The sequence below is a fragment of the Poecilia latipinna genome, unplaced genomic scaffold, assembly GCF_001443285.1.
Source record: "Poecilia latipinna isolate Pla-1442-1.1 unplaced genomic scaffold, P_latipinna-1.0 Scaffold410, whole genome shotgun sequence".
NCBI classification, from domain to species: domain Eukaryota; kingdom Metazoa; phylum Chordata; class Actinopteri; order Cyprinodontiformes; family Poeciliidae; genus Poecilia; species Poecilia latipinna.
Window position 1 is genome coordinate 229899 of NW_015113026.1, and position 15641 is coordinate 245539.

Consider the following 15641-nt stretch of genomic DNA (forward strand, 5'->3'; position numbering starts at 1 on the left):
AAGTTTTAAGGAACCCTAAAACAATGGTAAAGGGGGGAGGGTTAAAAAATTTTTTTTTTTTTTTTTTTTTTTTTGCAAAGTTGCCAAGAAAGATTTACTTACTGCCGCTCCCAGCTAATGGCATCTTTAAATTACTTGGAAAAATTAATAGTTTTCATCCTGGTTTCATCAGTTTCCCATTCCCTCATCAATGGTACCCCCCATGCTGCCATCTGTATTCCTGTTTATGCTCTGCTCCCTTCCATTTTTCCTCCTTCCACATCCTTTATCTTCACCATACCTGGAGGCCAGCTTGTCGCCAGCAGACATGTTGATGTCTAATGGTTTGGGGAGCATTTTTCTCCCCTCAACGCCTGCAGAAAACAGGAAGCCTGACAGGCTGCTGGGAGAACAGAGGGAGGGTTTATCTGGGAAGACAGGCCTTAACCCTCTATCACCATGCCAATGGAGACTGCAGCACAGAGCTCATTGCTCTACAGCTAGATAAGACCTCCAGTCTGAGCAACACTTCCGACTCGACCCCACTTACGACAATGGATCAGGCGAACCAAAGACAGCACATGATCAACTGCTTTGACTATTACCCCTTCATCTCAACTAACTGCAAAACCTGTTTTAATTTCCCAAAAGACTTGAGCTATCTGGCAGAGCTGCTTCTTATTACTGAATAATGCAGAAGAAGACTAATATTTCTGATCATATTTTTTAAAACTTTTTTTTTTCTTCCAAAAGACTGGTGGACCCACAGGGAGCAAAAAACCTGAACAAACTAGAAGAATGAGCTTAATAACCTTTTGTTTTCCTAAGAAAACATAGTTGCAGTTAGTTTTATACGTATATATGTAGAATAAATTTGTGGGTTTTATTTCATATAAATATGATTTTATGGGGAACACAAGGAAGATTCAAATATATTCAAATAGGTTTGTTCACTATAAGGATGTTTTTTTGTCAAACCTGATAAAAATGGTATCTATTTGCATTTTTATGAATGATTATAAATTCTCCATAATCATAGAGGATAATACAGTTTTCATCCTAGAAAACTGTTTTTGTGTTTATGATGGTTTTAAACTTTCATGATACAAGACACTTTGAGCTGCTTTTTTTTTGCTGAAATATGATATTTGATACTTTTAAAAAAGTGCCATACAGACTTAGATTTCCCTATCTCTACAGCTAAGTTTAGTTTCTTGTTTCCATGAGAAACATCCTTTCACATTAAACCCTTTTTCTTGTCTAAATTTAGAATTATGCAGTTATTGACTTGAAATAAGAGCAAAAACCATTTTAATACATTGAAAAGAGTCATGTTGAATATTTTAGTGCAGCTACTCTGGAAACAGAAAATGATCTTGCTGAACATTAAGTTTTAAACAAAACAAAAGGAAAGTTTCTTCTCTTTCCTGATTTGTTCTTTAGACTCATCACTGTTGCTCCAGGTCCCTCGCGTGTGTACAAGGCCTTATGGGAAATAACCGCATTCAGTTTGTTCTGCAAATCCGGAAATCCAGTTGTGTGTCTGACCAACCATGTCAGGCTCTTAAATCACACAGGACCTGGATTCCACCGGGCACTTTCCGGCTGGTCACCGTAAATGTAAAACCAGGCTTTATCTCTTCAGACTTAAATATGACCATGAATAATGTAGGAGGAGGTAAAGCAAGCACTGATGGGAGATCAGAGCAGTTTTATATGTCTCATATCTCTGTAAAATTAAGTCAGAGACTCTGTGCCACAGAACTGTCAGATCTGATTTATGGCTGTTAAATCAGAGTAATAAGAAAAAATTAATCAATACGGTAATTTGGAAATAGCCATTTTAGAGGAAGTTGGATGATTTAGGGGGAAAAGTTATTGTTAGAGCATCAGCTACACAAGGAGGTAAGGGCTGTAGGAAAGGTCTTCAGAGAGGAATTAATCTGATTTGGGTCACCTCTTTCATAATCCTCTGCTGATTATGCAGCGGAACAAACGATGTTGCTGGGAATGGGATTTGCTGCATTCCTTGCCTGCTATTAGTTATGTATGTCAGCATATTTGTGGCTGCGCTTGTCTGGCAAGAAATTAACTTAGTCACAGAGGTCTGAAACAATAGCGAGCAGGAATCGCTGAGCCAATTGCTTCACCTCAACAAAGGTAAAGCCATTTCGCTCCAGCAGACCACTTAATAGCTTTGGCTGATGCAGAGTTTGGAAATCTATCAGTCAACAAGGCCAGACGGAGATGAGCGGACTGCTCATCCACAGAACCAACGGGTGGGACGAAACAATCGTCTTGGCCTCATCACAAGTTCAGGTCTTTCAGTCTCCGACCTCCCGTCCAAAATTTGATTCCTGAGATTGAAAAGGGGAACAGGACAAGAGAAGAATGTTTTATCCTCTTTTCACCAAATTGCACTGCAGGTAGCATGTGCTCCTCAGTCCACAGGGAGTTCTGGTTCTGCTGGGCAAAGCAAAAGTCCAGACAACTTGTAGTTGCCAATGAATCCCTTCCTCTCTTGTCAAAGCAAGAAAAGGCAGCTTTGTAAGTCAGATTCAGTGAATATGCCCCGATGATTCTCATTTGTCAGATCAAAACTACATTTTGAAAACAACAAGCTTTGGGGGGGGCATGAAACATACTTTCCAAATGATTCTGCAACACGTCAATATATTTGCTTTTGGAACAATCAATATGACTGACTGAAGTTACCTGACGTAAATTATTTTAATGGTTGGTAAATAACAGACATTTAACCATTTCTGAACCACTAACATCTTTTTAAACTATTTATTTTTATATAATTAGAGTTTTATTTTTTTATTTTCATTCATTCACACAATTAGGGAATCAATGATTTTAATCAATTATGGAATTTGCAAATTTTTTATTAGGTTAATAGCTTCCTGATAACAGTGCTTTGTGAGACATTTTTTGCTTTGTTGACAAGTATCGTGGCATGTAGTATATTTCTTATATTAAGAAATATAGTTTTCTTAATATATTCCATATATTAAGAAGACTAGTCGGAATAATTCTGAAAAACTTTTTTTTAGACCTTTTAGTACTTTAAAAGGTCTGTATCATATTCTGTATGATACAGAATATGATGTAAAATGCTGACTTTGACCAACTAAACTCAGCGGTTCTGGGAATCACAGCAGTGCTGGGACATTCATGTTCACCTGTTGGGTCTTCTGCTGACACAGCGACTGCCAATACTGGTTTATTACTGTTACTATTACTATTACAGTTACTCTGGATATGTGTGTGTAGGTGTGTGTGTGTGTTTCTGTCTTTTTGAGTCTTTTGTGCTAATGCACAGAGAAATGTGTATCCCACAAGGGAGATCTGGTCTATGTTACTGTATCATACTGGTACTGAGTAATGTCTCGAACGTTTGTCAGTAGGTTGCAAACACACAGTTAAGCCAAACATTATTCACACACCTGGCATTTTTTTAAGTGTTTTTTAATTTTACCAGTATGTTTCCTCTGACTCAGGCTTCTTCTAGAAGTCCAAATAATTATAATAATAATGTGCTATATTATTTAGTCTCTCTATATTGCCCTTTGCATTGTTGTTTGCCCTGCGAGTCTCTGTGTTGCCCCGTGATGGACCCTGTGTTCACCTGACCAGGGTGTAAATAGATGGATGTAGGCATTGATGAACATTTGCTATCATGTCTGATAGCTGTCAATGAAAGACACAAGTGATAAAAAAGTGAGACTCCATTTTTGTTTTCTTTAAAGACGTCTGTCTCGTTACCTATCAGAAAAACGTAAATATAAATATGCCAGTGGTATGAATAATTTTGGGTCTAACCACAAGTCACTTACTCAATAGAACAAAAATGCTTCTGAAATAAAGTATTAGTAGATAAACAAACTAATTTCATTCACAGCTTTTGTAACACAACCTGTACAGACAAACTTAAACAATAGAACAGAAAGTCCAACATACACACAAAAACGTTGAGAAATAGCAGCAGGACAAACCCCAACAAACTGAAAAGACACGCAGAGAACACAAGTAAACCAGCGATATGACATGAAAACTGAGTTAGTCACTACAGGGGAATGTGATTACCTTGTGCAGCTGAAAACTAAAGGCGTTTTCCTGCCAGAGCCGTTTCCTCTTCTTTAACAGAGAAAAATACACTCCATATATAGTCTATCGCAATTAGCCAGATGTTAATGCTGTCTATGACTTGGATTGCACTGAGAGAATGGCAACAAACAATTAACTCAAAGAAAACAAAGTAAAATTGATTAAAATATATAAAAATAACAGAAGCTGCACAGAATCCAAGTCAATATTACATTCAGTTTGAATCAAGTTTGTGATTCAAACTGGCAGGAAGCAGGACAACCTGTCATGTCTTGTCAGGGCTAAAGGTTTTTCCAGTATTTTACAGATTATTGGAGAAGAACTTTAAAGCCTTCATGAATAAAAGGCTTTCTAAAAGGTATTAGAAAAACAATTCTGTATCTTTTTTTATCATCTGTCAAATGTCTACATTTTCAGGTGAAGGTACCCTGTTTGTGGGTAAATCTTTGGCTTGTGTCAAATGTGTGATGCTGCAAATTGAAAGCAGATTTTATTTTTTCCCTTATATTCTGTGGTTTATGCTTCATTTAGGATTCAAATATCAAAGAGGGGCCATTTATATGCTGACCAAGTGAAGATGATATGTTGTATTGATGGTTAGCAGAGCGGAAAGTGTTGCAGGTAATGTAACTCTTCCTGCAAGTGCTGCAAAATTTCTTCCCCTGTAAGTTACTGTTTTCAGACAAGCAAATCTTATACCAGAAAGAGAGTTTTGAAGGACATTGATGTTGTTCTGTTTGTCTGACTTTCCATTTACCTTGGCCCAACTTTTAGATTTTCTAAAAAAGTAAGAGCATGTACAACTGATATAGCCAAGAGGAAAGAAACTCTGACAGAAAGGGAGAGATAAAAAGAGGATTATGGCACTACAGGTGAATGCTAAAGGTCATGGGAAAATGTAAGAATAATACAGAAGCAATTTAGAAAAAAGTACATTTTCTTCATACTTCAGTGTGTTCAAAAGGACAGTTTGGTTTATAAGGGGGACTACGTGAACTAATTTTCCTCAAATTAAAATTTTCCATTTCAAGAATGACTAGCACCTCTTTCTTACTGCTTGTCTATCTTACATGTGTGAGGAATATAAAGACCGCGTGCATATTCTGATATTAAGTCAGACTGCCACTGTTTGTTTAAAACCAAAGTTTCTGACTTGTTTGTTCAATTTCTTTTTGTGTATTATATTTTGTGTTCTGTTACTGGTTTCACTGTGTGTTAGACCAATAGTGCCTGAGTGCAATAGTTTACTAGGAATGGTTACAATTTCTTAACTGCCATGTTACTGATATTTACTATCATTGCAGTTTTCGTTAATAAATATTCATTTTCTGCACTTTAAAAGCATGCTCTCCAGTTTTTATTTTGACCTTGAACCAGTCAGAAAAAATTGGGGGCTCGTCCAGAATTTTGACCCGGGACTTCTCACACCAGAACCAAGAAAAATACCCCAGTTTAATAATGCCAGCTTTATTAAACTGGCATGGTTTACTATAACTACACCTGAGTCATAGCAAACCATGACTCAGTTGGTAAATCATGACCAACTGAGTCATGGTTTACCAACCAATGCGAGAACAGCTTATGGAGGAGTCTCATACAACAAAAAAGACTAACTGACGTAGATACCAGAGTCAGGAAAACAACACACTTTCTGCTGCCCCAAACAACTCAAAAACCCACACATTTTCTTACAGATTGATCAAATCGCAGTTATTATTGACACCTGATACATACAATATAAAAGCAAACATGACATTTTTTCTTCTCTCTGTTTAGTCTGATATTGAATCTGACTAAACCTTTCCTTTATATAAGACTGGATAATGACAAACAGATTTTTTTTTTACTTTACTGTCTTCAAAGTTAAAAGTTTACATGTATTTTGTTTTTATTTGGTAGAATTGCCATTTAAATTGTGTGACTTTGGTCAAATCTTCTGGCTATCCTTCCACAAGCTTCTCACAAGACTTTCTCCTGACAGAAATGGCAGTCATGTTTGCAGGCTGCCTGGCTCTCTCACACATATGCCTGTTTAGCTCTGCTCAAACCGTTTTATGGGGATCAGATGAGGGCATTGCAGTGGCAAAACATTAACCTTATTCTCCTTAAATCACTTTCTGGGTAATTTGGTGGCATGGGAGTCACTATCAGTTTTGAAGACCCATTTGTGCCCCAGCTTTGACTTCCTACAACTTCCAACAATAGTACTGGATTAAAATAAGCCAGGGAAGGTATACCTCACAGTACATCATGTTAATAATTAGGTTGACCTTTTGTATTAACGGTGAACTTTGGAAAGGGACTGCATTTAAGTATGAAAACAAGTTAAAGTCAGTGATTTGTTTTTCCACCTTCACAGAGAAAACAGTTTGCAATGACAATAAAGGTCTATAAACACAGTAATTGAAACAGTGGTCTGTAGTTTCAATGAGTCTCCTTATTAATACTGAAGATAAAAAGCAACATGTCTGTAATAAAAATGAACTTGGCCAAAAGTTTGATAGCAGTACAATGCTGCAATGTAGTCTAGAGTGAAATTCAATAAAAATGATGAGGCACGACTTTAAACAGGGTATTCGTGCTGAAAAGCTCCCCAAGTGAGGTTGAAATAAAACAATTCTGCGTAGAATAAGTGGGCCAAAATTCCTCCACAGTGAGGTAAACGACTCATTACCAGTTAGCAAACATTGGATGGCAGTTGTTGCCACCAAGGGGGCAAAACCAGTTAATGAGTTTAGGGAGCAATCAGGGCTAAGTTGTTTTGTTTAATAGAAGTTTGGTTTTCCATGTCAAGGATTTTACGTCTGATAATGTGCCGGTTTTTATGTCTCTATTTCTTTTCTGTTTTTATTAAACTACCACTATAAAAACAATGTTTCCCTCTGTGAGGCTGGGGAAGTTTTGAATCCGTCTGAATGTGAAACAGAATTCGTTGTGATAAGACAAACTGACTAGTGTAAAGACATCATGGACTGCATATATAAATATTTTCACCGAGGACAATCTGCAACTATATAAACAGCTGACCAATGACTTTTGGATTAACAGGTATCTTTGTTGACACCTTCCTTCTCTCCCCAGTGAGACAACTTGATACAGGGCCAAGACTCTGTACTTATCTGCACAGAGTAGAGTAGTGTGTGGGAAAATGTCAAAGAAGAAATTGACAACAGTGTCCACTACTCATGGGATATTCTTGTGGTTTTGTGTCTGTTTTAATGTACCAAACTTATTTTTGCTTACCAATAGTTGACAGACCTTGGTTTTCAGTCTCCTGGATGTTGAATACTTTGTCTCCAAAAGAAGTTAGCAGAGAATCTGTGAATAAAGTTAGGAATATCTTATTAGCAGGAAAGATAAAGCCTGAAATAAATTTATCAGAAATTTACACTAGGTCAAAACCACAGCATTTATACGAGTTATTAAGGGTTTACAGGAGGAAAGAAAATGTTTTGAGCATGAAATAGATAGTTTTTGTCCACAGCAGACATAAATTGGTCACTGAACTTTTTTCTTTATTGTTTTTCGTTTTAATCATCAGGACTGCATTTGCCAAAAGTCATATTTTGTCTTGCAAATAATTTACGTGTGAGTGGACTAAATCCTATCTGCCTAAAATGAATTCTTATATTTTCCTGTTCACATTATACAAAACGGAGCCCTAAAGATGTTATCTAATTATTCCTGGCAAGTTGCATATCGGGAAATGCGTCTGGCATTGCAAGGGGATTTGACTGTTGTAAATATTTAAAAAGCAATGTTTTATTTAAAAAGTAGGTTTTTATATTGGAAGCTGCCATGGTGCTCCCAGCGTTTCCTCTCGCCGCTCTCAGAGACCAAGCAGTGGTGCTCTCTGCAGCAAGGTCAGCCCCATGATATTACTGTCAGTGTGGGATTCCCCTGGTTCTCCAGTCTTAGACAACATGCATGAAACATTACCAGGCAATTCTGCAAAGACAGTGACAGTGACTTTGTGGAAATAAAAGAAACATTACTAAAAGAATGTGAAAAGGTGTTAGAAAACAAAGTAATATGGTGTGTCATGAATCTGTTGACTTTTTAATGATTATTTCTTATTTTGCAAGCCATTGGCATTACTAATTAGAGAAAGCAGCATTCTCATCATTGTTTTTCTTGCTTTTATTCCAACGAACCAGGTTGTTCTTGTTTGAGAGTTGCAAAAAGATACAATTAACACAATGTTTCACTTTGTTCCCTGCTGCTTTGTTTAAACAGTTTTGTGTAAAATCTACAATAGTCTGTGGATGAAACTTGCAAATATATACACAGAGGTTTGGTTCAACCCCTCCAGCAGCTCTTGGGAATTTCCAGCATTTTTCTTTGCCTTGGGCATCCCTTATGCCGTTTGCTAGTGTTCAAACACACACACAAATCCTAATAGGCTTAACAATGACATCCCGTCGCACATGCTGGGCATATTTTTGCAGTGGCATGATTCTGATTTTCCGTTTGTACCAGTAATGACCTCCAATTTACCTCGCCGGAGAGCCTAGAGCTTTAAAAACATACTCCATCAGCTAATCCATTTACTGCCAGCTTGCTTACCTCCAGCACCGCAGACTCGTTACAGGATTCTCCAACAGGGGTCACTTAATATGAAAGAAGCATTTTCAAGAAGTTTCCTGCAAGTCTTGGTGTCAACAGTCCACAGTTACAGCTTAATATTGCAGACATATCGCGCCCAATAACGGCAGTGACCTCAGGTTGAGCGGCCTTGATGATGACGCGAGGCAATATGAAAGAATTGGTATTCATTGTGTCCATTTTAGGTGATGAATTATTTATGGTTGGCTTGAAGCTTCTTCTGGGCGGCTATGGGGACAGAATGACTGCTGCAGGGAGAGTGGTGAGAGGAAAAACACAAGAATTTTAGAGGTGAATCCTTATCTTTTTATCTCCTATTCTCATGGCAGCATTTTTACCATCAGTAATGGCAATGAGTCAGATGTGTCAATCTTCAGACAGACCAGATTAGGATATTAGGACATCAAAGAGTGATTTTCTTGATCATCTTTAAACCATCAAAGCAATATTGAGAAGTATCAAAAACCTAATACCCATAATGTCAAGCTTGATTTCCTTTGAAGGTTCATGTTTACTCTTTAGACAAAGACAAATGACAGAAGCCAAACAATGTAACCTTTCTAAGCCATTAACAACCCCCAGATTTTAATATACTTACTGTGGCTGTAGCCTACTCCCACTTTATCTGCCGTTGTCACAAGAACAAAACTCTCCAATTCAGCTTGCAATAACTCTCTGCATAGGGTGGACTGCAGAGGATACACCAGACACGCCCCTAAAATCAGGGGGAAAGAAGGAGGATACATTTATGGATTGCACTAGGAGGAGCCTTCCATTTTAGTTAGCCTTCAACCCAACGCTGTGATGCAATCGCCCTCAAATGTGGCCTTCAAAGGTTGCAGTGCCTCAATTTTGGATTTATTTGTTTGGTGCATGTGGGTCCCTAGTCAAAAGAAATTTTTGGCAGGAATTTGTGAAAGTTTAACTTAATAATTTGCTGATAAATATCTCGCTGTGCTCGCTCAGTTGAAATGGAAAAACAATTTGTCTTTTTCTCCTTTGTTTTCTAGCATATCCCCACATATTCTTGCTGCTTTTTTTTGGTCCTGGGCTGTGGTGTTCAGTCAGTGCCAGAGTCTGTGGAATAATTGGTATGCGCAGGTGTGAGCTGGATGCACCAGCTAGCTTTCTCTACCCAATGTGGGATCTGTTGTCCTGGAATTCATGCAAGCAATTGCTCACTTGTCATTCTGATTCATTAAAGTCATAGCAGCTCCTCATACACTTTCTTTCAACAATATTATGGGTTTACAACAGCAGTTACATGGAAGCTTTTTACATTTAATGACGGAAGAAGTGATTTATTGTTAAGAATAACAAGTGTCAAGGGAGGCTAATTGCTTCTCAAGTTAACAATGGTTTTCAGTGCAGAGCTCAAATTGAGAAAAAAAACATGTTCAGAACTGACTGAAGAAAAAATGTAACGTGTTTGAGGACAAATTTCTCTTGACACTTACTTTAAGAAATGGTGCTCCAGTACTTGGAAACTATAATGCAATATATATATGAGCTTACTGTATAGAGATTTACATTGAATTTTAGAGAATTTGCAATTGTTTCTCTTCAGACTTACAGTAAAGCTGTCAGCAGTGATGAATTTTTAACATCCCATCATTTAAAAAAAAAAATCCCATCTTCCTCTTTGTTTAGCCCTGTTGTCAGAATCGACTTAAAGTTTTTACCCTTTCACTTTTCGTTTTAAGTTGGTGAAATGTTTTTTGTTTGTACTTCTTTTGTGTGAAAAATTCCCATCAGGTGAAGCCTTTCTTCACTTCACTTGATGTTTATTTATGAATGTTTACGGCGGTAATAATGTGAAAAGACATGAGAATGGATGTGAAAATCACAAGTAGCCACTGGCTTTTAAACAAGTTGAAGTGGCTCTTTGCACTCTCTCATGTATTACTGGCAGGAAGCTCCTTTCAAAGTGTGACTTAAGGGAAACTGTTCAGTCTTGGGCTCTTTGTTGTGCATCCAGAACAGACTCCCTGTGTAACAATAGTAGCTTTACATTATATTAGATTTGTTTTTATTCATTCACTCATATTAACTGGAACTTGGTATCCACAGAAAGCGTGCATGTTCTCTCAATATCTCAAAGATTATTATTATTATTTAAATAGCTCTCACTAGTCTGCAAACACAGCAAATAAGTTTCACATATATTTTTAAGACTAATGGCTAATATGACTGTTTTGCATGGCTTAAATCCCTGAGTGGATTTAAGGCATGCAAAACAATTAGTCATGCTGTGCAGTGAAAAAAAAAAACATTATTCAGAGATTTTGTAATGAAAAAAATCAGGATTAATTTAATTCTAACTTCAATTTTGTCAAATACCAATAGGTGGTGCAGTAGCAATAGTTTTTTTTTTCTTTTAATTTAGATACATTTTAGCAGGGAGCTGAAACACAGAATAAACATATGTTGATGTAAACACACACATTTGATGTAGACTTGCATGTTTTGGCTATGAAACTGTGCCAAGATTCTAGTAGGTAATGTCTCTCGTCTATGTTTGGAGGTGCATATTTGCTGTGAAGTGATACAGTAGGCTAAAAGCATAGACATGAATACGGCCAAAAGTACAGTAGCACTGCATGTGCGTCTTCTTTGCAGAAGGCAAAGACATTTTAGGTGCATTACTGCCACCTACTGAGCTGGAGTAATTGCATCAGTGGGCTGGAAAACTGACCGAGATGCGAGATTGTAGTCATTATTTTTTATGACCTTTTTTTCCGTCATCAATAAATCCAATTTACAACATACTACTTTAGAGTAGCTAATGTGATTCGTTGGGATATTAAGTGATATTCCAAGAGAAATTGTTGTATGGACTAAAATGGTGAAGTGGCAGGAATAGTATGTTATTATTATTATTTATTATTTATTTTATTTTTTTTTTACAAATAAACACAAATTTAAAAAAAAATCTAAATTTGAAACCTATAGCTTTAAAAAGTGATTTTATTAGTAGCCTACATAGGGTACATTTGTTCATATTCCAGCCAATTCAATACTTTTTAGAACCACATTTCACTGTTTCCAGCTCTTTTTGGGTATGCCTTTAACAGTAACAAATTTTTATGTCATCTGGCCCCAACGCCCTTTACCCCATTCTGGCTTTGTCTCCTACATGGCTTATAACACAAAACAATGGTTTTAATGGTTTTCTTTAAGCACTCTATGTCAGACTGTCTGCCCTTGACCTTTTGATTGGGTCAATCTGAAGTTGGATGATTTTCTTAGGAGAGTAGAAATACAAAATGATTAAAAAAAAAAAAAAATAGAGCATAGGAGGGTAAGTAACTCTAACTTCTGAGCGATAAAGACACATTTAATTGGCAGCATCCACACTGTGATTTGTTCTTTCAAAGTTTGACTCATGGCAGCAGTAGCACTGGAGACGTGCTTGAAAATGAATGGTCTAATCACATATTCACCACCTGGCATATTATGCTTTCTTTGGACTTTCAAGACAGGCATTGTCCCTTTTCAGCTCCGCTCATTTTCTTTATCCAGCAGTTATTCCTCTGTGGCTTTAAGAGATATTATCTCCCTAGAAAGAGTCTTTTCCATCACATATTCCTCCTCCTTTTGTTTAAGAAATAACAATAGAATGACTTATCTCAGTGGAGTGAGACTGATACAGCCAGCTGCCTCAGCACATGTAATCACCTGCAGTAACATGGTTGTTCGGCTGAGTTAAAATTCGAGTATATACCTGAAATTCGGTCTTTTGGGAGGCCCTACGTAAGGTCATTATGATTTCTTCTCTATAAGAACTTCTCTCAGTTCCTCTGTTTGTGACTCAAATGTAGACCTCTGACAACAGGGAGGTAGAAGAAACAAAAGTTAAATCTTTATTTGTTTATCAAGGGTGAGGAAATGGAGAAATAAAATGTAAATGCAAAAATGAATGTGTGACATGAGAGCTAATGTAGATTGCATGCTTGCTTTTGTTAGCTTCATAGACTTACTTTGTGCCAGGCTTGTTCTGTTGCCTAATTTTGAAAGGTTTTTAAATACAGCAAAAGTGGTGCTCACTGATAGGACAAGCAACACAATACTGTCTGAAATTAGGTCTAATTCACCACCATAACTGCACAATAAACATTTACTGCACCGTGTCACAGAAACTTTAAAAAGGGAGTAAAGTAACACAACGTTGTGTTGGAACAACACAATTCACAACGAATGCCATCTCAAGTCACTTTACAAGACAGACAGGTCCAATTTATACAGAAACTATAATTAAACTCATGATGATAATAGGCAGCTTTAACCTCATCCATTCTAATTTCATCCTGTAATACAATGCAATCAAGTTATTTATTATGGAACTAGTTATCTAAAGAAACCCAGCTGACTGTGTGGAGTCACATTGGATCAATCTTGAACGATCGGATGTGGCAGAGTTGATTTCACTGAGAGAACAGATTCGTACTGTGCATGAGGTGATGACAGTCAGTCATTTCTCCACTTTACATCCTTATTCATTTGCTTGAATGATCTACACTCACCATGTGACTGTCACATCAGAGACCCAGATCCCAAGTTGGAAACAAGTCTGCAGACTTAGAAGCATAATTCTAAATCAAGGGTATTCAAGGGTATCAAAGTATTTTGTTTTGGTGATGAGACCCTGATGGGGAAATGAATGCCTCTCATTTTTCTGCTTGGATGATCTCAGCTGATCTTACACATCCCCATTTTGAAACCTTTTGGCATGTTCTGCATAAGACAGAAAGATAAAATATCAGAAAGTACATCAGCGTAGAAACTAAAGGCACATTTGTTTTCCAAGCATATTTATCACAGACGTTACTAAACCTAATTAGCAAGGTTAAATGTAAATGATTCAACTGAGTTGCATGAAACACGCATTTCCGCTATATTTCTTCTTCTGCTATTAATTGTTGAACAGAGGCAATTTGTCTCTAAGGCGACATCTCCTGTTTAAAATGAGAACTGCAAATATAGAGTGAAGAATGAGAGGATAAACTGTTAATGTTAAAAGTTTGGCAAAGCCTCTTTTAGTATTTATCAAAATATGTTCTGGCATTTTAATGTAATATTGATAAAGGTGACACTAAAACATATTTACACCTTCTTTGCTGACTTTCTAGACACAGACACAGTTGCCAATTATGAAATTGTCATGATTGTAGTTGAGGTGTGGACCCAAAATGCAACAGGCTGGAGATGGAGGGTGGAGTTGAAAATTTAATATAAAAAATAAAAAAAAAGAAGAAGAGGAACAAAACTTCCAAATGAACAATCCAGGGGAGCGCAAAGAATCCAAAAAACAAATCAGAACTGAAGACTGCAGGGGATCATAGAGAAACAGATAGTAAATAACAGAGAAAACAAAAACAAAGTGATGAGACAGACTGGCGAGTTGTGACTGAGAAAGACGTAGCAACTGGAACAATGGACCTCGCTAGATGAGATCACTGATTGCAGGTGAGTAGTTGGCACAGGAGCTAGCTGAGGGGCAGGGAGAAGGTGGCTTAAAGAGGCTAATATATTCTGGGGTTCTGAAAATACTTCTAGTACTAAAGAAAACCTGATAAACACGAGGGAAACCACAACCAAACCTAAACAGAAACAATGCTGATCTAACAATAACAAGAACTAAGGAAAATACAGCTAGAGTAACTAGAATGACTAAACAAAGAAATAACCTAACTAGTATTACTACAGGAAGGTATATATAGACTCAGACATAAGAATAACTGAACCTTGGGTGACGAAACAACTAAGAAATAAACTTAACTAGAAACAGTACAGGGGGCTGAAATAAGGAACAACCAGAATTAAATAAAAATAATCTAACTGTAATCACTAAAGAAATCTAGACAGACTCAAAGAATAACTGAACCTAGTGCAACTGAAAAATATTCCTAACTAGAAACACTATGAATGACTAAAATAAGGAAAGCAAGAACAAGACAGTTCTAACCACAATAAATACCTAAAATAATAAAACTAAAATGTCCATGAAGGGTGTACTGTTATCACTACGTGTTAGATAATCTGTATGTTAACGTAGGTCAACAGCAAGCCAAACTCAATTTCATGAGCCAGGAAGCTGAGCGTCTTGCTCCTTTAATATGCTTTCTTGACACAACTTGAGCAGTAGTGTAGAAAGCTCAATGAAAAGTTGAGTGAAACTACAAGAAACAGAAAAACAAACATACATCAGCTCTGAATACAAAGAATAACCCTCTTATGACGGAACAGAATTAACCTGAGCTTCAGTTAAAAAGCAGTTATGTAGCAACTGTTGCTATGTAAATAAAAACTCAGAATATGGCTTTTCTAGAACAAAAAACATTTAAAAAACAATCTCAAAATAAACCAACAAAACAGAAGATTGACTCACAGCCATTGCTTTCGGAGGTGCAAGCAAAGATTAACACAGGAGGTGCAGTTCACACATTAACAGGCAGGCTCTCTCTCTACCAACAGGTATTCCAAACTGCAACAGCCTCTGATACCCACAATGCACTGTTCTCTAAAAATTCTCCTCCAAAATAAAACACAGAGAAATCAATAGAACTTTCTTAAAACTAATCAAAACATCCAGCCTGGGCAGAACAAAGGGCTAACCTAAAGTGAACTAAAACATAATGATAAATAAGATGAAAAGCAAAACAAAATCCAAAAATCCAGAGTCCTGGCAGAAATAGGCTTTATCAGGACATTAGGTATACATGGAACTGGGATTTGTATCATTACTGCACACAGTAACTGTGCTTAATCATATCTTTGACTTTATTAAAAAGGATTGATCCTCTCATGATACCAGCAGTGCAGAAAGAGTAAAATATACAATCCAAACTAAACAGTCATAACTAAATGGAGTTTGTCAAAATTGTTGTCACAAGAAGGATTTTTTTTCAGAATTATAAGATGATCCCCAATACAAAAAAGGGATG

The 15641-nt window shown here is 36.9% G+C and overlaps 1 long non-coding RNA gene across 1 annotated transcript; it reads right to left on the minus strand.

Moving 5' to 3' along the window:
* Positions 1-921: 921 nt before the first annotated feature.
* Positions 922-15299, minus strand: LOC106950593 (uncharacterized). The gene is made up of 4 exons (XR_001425644.1): positions 15086-15299; positions 15047-15049; positions 14452-14458; positions 922-932 (listed from the first exon to the last, which is right to left on the minus strand). It is a non-coding gene; the product is annotated as an uncharacterized LOC106950593 (long non-coding RNA).
* Between the last annotated feature and the right edge of the window lie 342 nt (positions 15300-15641).